The sequence below is a fragment of the Falco punctatus genome, assembly GCF_963210335.1.
Source record: "Falco punctatus genome assembly, chromosome: Z".
Classification (NCBI taxonomy): Eukaryota; Metazoa; Chordata; class Aves; order Falconiformes; family Falconidae; genus Falco; species Falco punctatus.
In genome coordinates, this window is record NC_137586.1 from 72,893,297 (window position 1) to 72,899,068 (window position 5,772).

The window sequence follows — 5,772 nt, forward strand, 5'->3', positions numbered from 1 at the left end:
CAGATTTTGACAACATGTTGCTGCAATGGGGCACTTAAAATCCACACAGCACATACCATCAAAATCCTCACAGCCATGTCCTTGAACCAACAACAAAAAGCAGTGGCAATTTTGACCCACATTCTTAACCGCCTACCAAACAAAGTGATTTAACTCTTTAATGCTTTCCCTGCTGTTACTCTGGATAAGAGAAGAACCGCTGTGACACGTTCCCATCATAGCCTCCTACTACATTAGCATCTACATAAAAACAATTATCGACATTCAAAGTGTAAACAATATCATCTTTTGGATTGACATTATACATAGGTGGAAGGGCACACCAAACAAGAACTGGTTCAGTCAAAAAGTTCCAAACATAGCATGCTTTCTCTGAACATACCTCTGGGGTCATTCCCTTCATTCCCTCTTTTTTTATGCAAAGAGAAACACTTCCACCAAAACAGAGAAGCCCCTATTTACATCTCTGAGCCCGGACACAAACCCGCAGCTGTATGCTCCACCAGGCTCAGGGCAGGAATCATTCATGCAGTTACAATGCTATATATCACTACAAGCATGCAGACACCTATTAAACACTAGATAACCATGTTTATCTTTCCTATTCTCCTTCACAATACCTAGCTGTTCTCTCATCTCTTGTTAGGTCAAATATTCCCCAGTTTCTTCTCCTATATCTCTCTTTAGACATTCTCTATCCTCTCCTTTTTTGCTTAATTGCGAGGAGGCAAAGGGTGTGTGTAGCTGGGTGACCATGATCTGCTTTACGTTACAATCAACTAAACACTGAATACAGGAAAAAAAAAGTATGGGAGACATAAGGCAAACATCAATAAGGTGGTTAAAGATAATTATAATAAATCCTGTAATACTTTTGAGTCATGGCCCAAAGTTTCCCAGCCGTGAGAAGAGACCAAAGGCATCCCGCCCCTGGCTCTGTTGCAGATCTTTGTTTTAAGGCTTTTGAGTTTTGTATACTTTTGTAAATTAATTCACAGTGGTCACTCAGATTCATGTAACACATCCTATCAAAGTCTTCACACTTGTGTCCCTGTGCTAATGATAAAAATCAATAGCAACTCGGTTCTGTAGCAACATATGATGGACAGAATCAACATCTGTTAATAAGCCAGAAAAAAAAATATGATTTGTAGTATTACTTTGTTTAGCAAGCTAGCAGCCTAATTTACTAAGCAAGTTAAAAGCGTGTACTGTTCTTACAGAAGAGATTGGAGAAGCAAAAATGTGTTATGGTGCATTCCAGAACTCAGCCTGAGAATTACAGTCTGCTGTGAGTTCTGCGTTACAATCATTTGACACATGTTGGGGTTGCGATTGTGAAAGTTGCCCGTTTACAATTTTCATTGGCATTATCACAGCTAGTTGTTTTAAAAGCAACCCTTGAGCTTCCTTATGTTCGACTTGTTGCAAAATGTTCTGAAGCCAATCAATCAAGTTAGTATTAAAGTTAGTGACTCTCTAGGACCCTGCAAGACTGTGGCAAGACTCCCGCATCATGACTGCCTTAATAGCCATCTCATTCATTTGCAAACAGTTGTCCCTGGGATACCTTGCCTGAGTCACAGAATCGGCACAGTTAATTGCTCCAGCTAACTGCTCATAGTTAACAGCAATTCCCCGATTAAGGTTTTCAGTCAAGGCCACTACACATAGCTCACAAAAATCAGATAACCACATCATATACTGTATCAGTTAGTACCATACAAAGCAATAACTTCCAATCATGCAGTGTGAGTGTATAAGGCTCTGCCATCACTCCAAGAAGGGACACAGCAAATGTATTATGAATCCTCCCTTCCCGCACGGCTTTGCTTAACTCTTTAACAGCCTCGTATTGCACAGGCTGCCACTCTGGAGGTTGATTTGTCTGACAAAATACTGACCATGCCATAGTGACTCCCAAAACCCATCACTTAAGTGTTTCCCACTTGCATTCCTGCCACAAATCCCTCAGACTCCCTTTCACCCTCCCCAAAAATACAATCAACGCATCGGGAGAGACGAGGGGGTGGGGGAAAGGTCTAGCTCCTTTTCCAGATCTATAGGACCTGGATCAAAAGGTTTATCAGTGTCAATGGAATCATTGTCCGAGTTGTCCTGTTCCCGTGCTTGGTCCTGTGTTGTGAGGGTCGCTGCAATCAGTGACAGAAGCTTTGGGGGCAGAGGAGGTGTGGACAGAATCGCCATTGCTGACGGTGTCTTGAGAAAAGTCGCGCTGTCGGTGGAATTTACAGCTTCCTCTGGTTTAGCGCCGTTAGCAGAATTAGTCCACACTTGGCAAAGAGTAGTCAGAATTTGCCACCAAGATGCTAAATGCATTCCCGACACGGAGCTCCCCTCCGCGGCAGCATCATACAATTGGCTGCTGTATGTACACACTTTCATTCTTTCAAAGTCTCTAAAGTTTCTTGGCTGCTCACCTGTCTCGATGAATACAGGTGTTATCCTCCGGGTTTAGGTTGTCCGCCTGGTCCAGACAGCAAGTTCAGCCAAGCCGCCTCCTCCGGAACGCAGCCCTCTTCCACGAGCTCTTTTTTCCGTCCTTATTCTTCCAAGGCTTCGGGACACCACCACAGGGGTCACCATTTGAGAAGATTGAGGCACGGACTCCCGGACCTGACTAGAAGACCCTTCATGAGTCCATATACGTCTCTTTCTGGGGACGAAGCCTGATTCCCCATTACGGATTTCCCACAGCTCACCTCTCAACTCCGGAGGGATTTCTGGCCGGCTCCTGCTTCCTTTCAGCAGATCATTCAAAGTTCTGTGGGACTCGCTGCAAGTCGCTCAGTCAGGCGATTCGAGAGCCCTTCACGTCGGATCCTTAAACGCATCACGTCGGGGTCACCAATTTGCGGCGAATGAAGAGACGGGACGCAGCTTGATGCAAGCAAATGTCAAATATTCGGGTCTATCAGGATGTTTCTGTGGTCACTGAGATTAATTGGTGTTTGTTATTACAAACACTATGGCCTTTGATGCAAGTAACCTAAGATGTGTTTTTAAAGAATGCATTTTATAGTCAGGTAATTGAGGCACACAGAGATGATAATTTAGAAGGCCATATAGAACAGGAAATAAAATGCAGACATTGCAAACAGCTAGAGAGGCTGTCATTGGAGCTGCAGGAGCACTATTTTCCTCATCTACTTTTGCCCCTATAAGTAACAAGGACAGGTCGGCTGCCTCTGTTAATTGTTACGGCTTTGTTTGACTAAATGTCTTCCTGAGTGCTTATCCACCTGAGCACCCAGCCCCAAGAAGTATCCCTTCAAGTCAGTAGGATTCCCAGAAGGATGGTCTTAGAAATTGAAAAGGATGAAAAAAACCACTGAGGATCTAAAGATACGCTGGGTTTTGAGGGTCTTTTGTTTTGGTGTACAATTCAAGATGAGATTTTCTAAATATTGGTTATGATTCTTAATTTAAAGTATTTGTTTATCACTACATAAAAAAACAATGAATGCTTCACACACCATCTACTTACTTTTTCCCCAAAAGGCTTTGTGTATTTTCAGGAAGAAATTATTCTGATTATCCTGCAGTTTTCTCTAAAATGTTTCATGATTTCAGTGTCCCTGTTAATAAATTACAGTGTGTGCCTTTGCAATAGACCAAAACAATTCTAAATTGCTGATAGGATTCTGCTGTGTTGTGAAAACACAGTAAAACTTTCTGAAAAGGAAAGGCTCTTTCTGTCTTGGTCAAGAAACCCAAAGACTGCATGGGTTTTTCTTACTGTACTGTTATAGAAAGTAAGACATGAGAAATTGAGATGAAATGATCTACTGATATTTCAGTTTCAACAGCCTACAACATCAAGCAATTGCCAGCTTCTAAATGTCTTCTCCTGGCAGTCTGTAGGTAACCTTAGGAAGTTCCTTCTTCAGGTTTATACTTAATTCTACAGTTTGCCATGCAGCCTTTTTATACTGTTTTAAAACATCCCCTCTTCACTGCTGCATGCCCAAATCCTTCCTGGTGTTAATGCAAGTATCTGCACAAAGCATGACTGCTCACATCAAGTCCTAGTAAAAAGGCTGCACAGGTGAGTAACAAAGAGTGAGAGGTGCCAGAAATAAGTTGCAGTTGGATGAACCAGTAGAAGACAGCAGAAGACCCCAGTTAAGCTGAGTAGTTTTAAAAATGCGTTTAATTTCAAACATCAGGCCATGTGACATTTCTGGGGCTATTTAGATGATTTATTAAATGTTTTACAGGAGTGGCACTGTATCTTCAGAAGGCCTGGTTTAGACTAATTTCTTGCAGATCTCATTGATGTATTTGTCCACGTACATCACAGTATATACTACAGGTATAATAAGGACAGTAGGAGCAATTATACCTTTATATATTTATTAATTTAATTTTGTTTGTCAAAAGCAAAACATGAAGTTTCTTTGCACTTGGAGCACCCCAAATCTTCAAAGTACAATTGCGTGAATTTATTAACAGGGATGTGAACAGCAGCCCTGGACCTGGAAAACTAAGGTCCAAATGCAAAATAAAGGATAGAAAAAATAACCAATGCTCACCCCTAATTATTGAGCATCCCTGACCCTGAGTCCTTCAGCACCTGTTTTTCCTTTAGAAATGATGAGGGGCCATACAGAGTGCTACATTTGAGTTATTTTGACCCTTGATACAGAACTCTCCCAAAATAACAACATTTCCGAGTATTGTCCCATTTATTTATTTTCAGCTACCAGGCATGCCATTTTCTGTCTAACTTCACTGTGGAGTATCCATATTAAATAACAGAGTAATTTTCCAGGGTGTACCTGCATTAGAAGGTCAGTTTTCTTAAGTCCTTTCTGTGGTCTTTCGAGAGAGGTTTATTTAAGCAGATTCAGAGCACCTGGAACAAATTTCTGCCCTGGATCATTTTCTGGTGGTGCATTTTCCCCTGACTGCACAATGAACCACAGACACTAGTCTCTGAATACAAACACCTACTTAGGTGGCTAAAAGTAGGTAGTGTGAGTGCCCCTATCAGTTTGCAGTTAGCAGCTTTACATCACTGAGTAAGTTTCTCTGCATGGCTGGAAAAAGAGACTGTGGATTTTCAGAGGTCATGGGATCCTGGCAAGACAGACAAATTCCCATTGCACCTTTGGGGAGTAGCTCTAAAATGGCCCTAAAAGTCCATCATGCTACAAATGGAGAATTAAATTCACAAAGCTAGTGTCAACAATGAGGAATGGGTTTGTCCCCTGAAAACAGGAGATAGCTACCTTTCTCCAGTACAAGGAAGAGCCAGTTTCCTTTTCTGTGCAGTGTGCTGGAGGTGACTGTCTAGTCCTGGCTGTGTTCTCCACAAATCCCCCAGCAAATTAATCCCACTCCAAGGGCTCCTAGATGCTTCTCTGTACAGATTGCTGTTTCCTGAAAGTGCAAACAAACACAGGCTTCTTTCCTGCTCCTGACATTGCTCATGATCCAGCCTGTAAAACCTACCTACAGTTAGCCCTGGGATGTCTCAGAGATGACAGCTGTAGCTGCAGTGGGGGGTTAACTGAAAAGACAGTAAGGTGACTAGTGCATTAGCCCTCTGTAGCATGGTCTGAAATCACATGTGGAAGACTAAGTTCATTATTGCTGCTGTCCTCTGACAACAATGTCAAGACTGGGGCTTGAAGTGCTTTTTGTAATGTACGTTTCTACAGCTGTCATTCTGCGAAGACAGTACGGGGATAAAAGGAAGTGGCTAAAAATTGTGATGTCTGTTTTAAATTTTTCTAACCACACTGA

General features: G+C 42.1%; 1 long non-coding RNA gene across 1 annotated transcript; it reads left to right on the plus strand.

Moving 5' to 3' along the window:
• Window positions 1–325: 325 nt before the first annotated feature.
• On the plus strand, window positions 326–1,693 carry LOC308056396. Its single transcript, XR_013924813.1, has 2 exons — window positions 326–1,053; window positions 1,093–1,693. It is a non-coding gene; the product is annotated as an uncharacterized lncRNA (long non-coding RNA).
• Window positions 1,694–5,772: the final 4,079 nt, after the last annotated feature.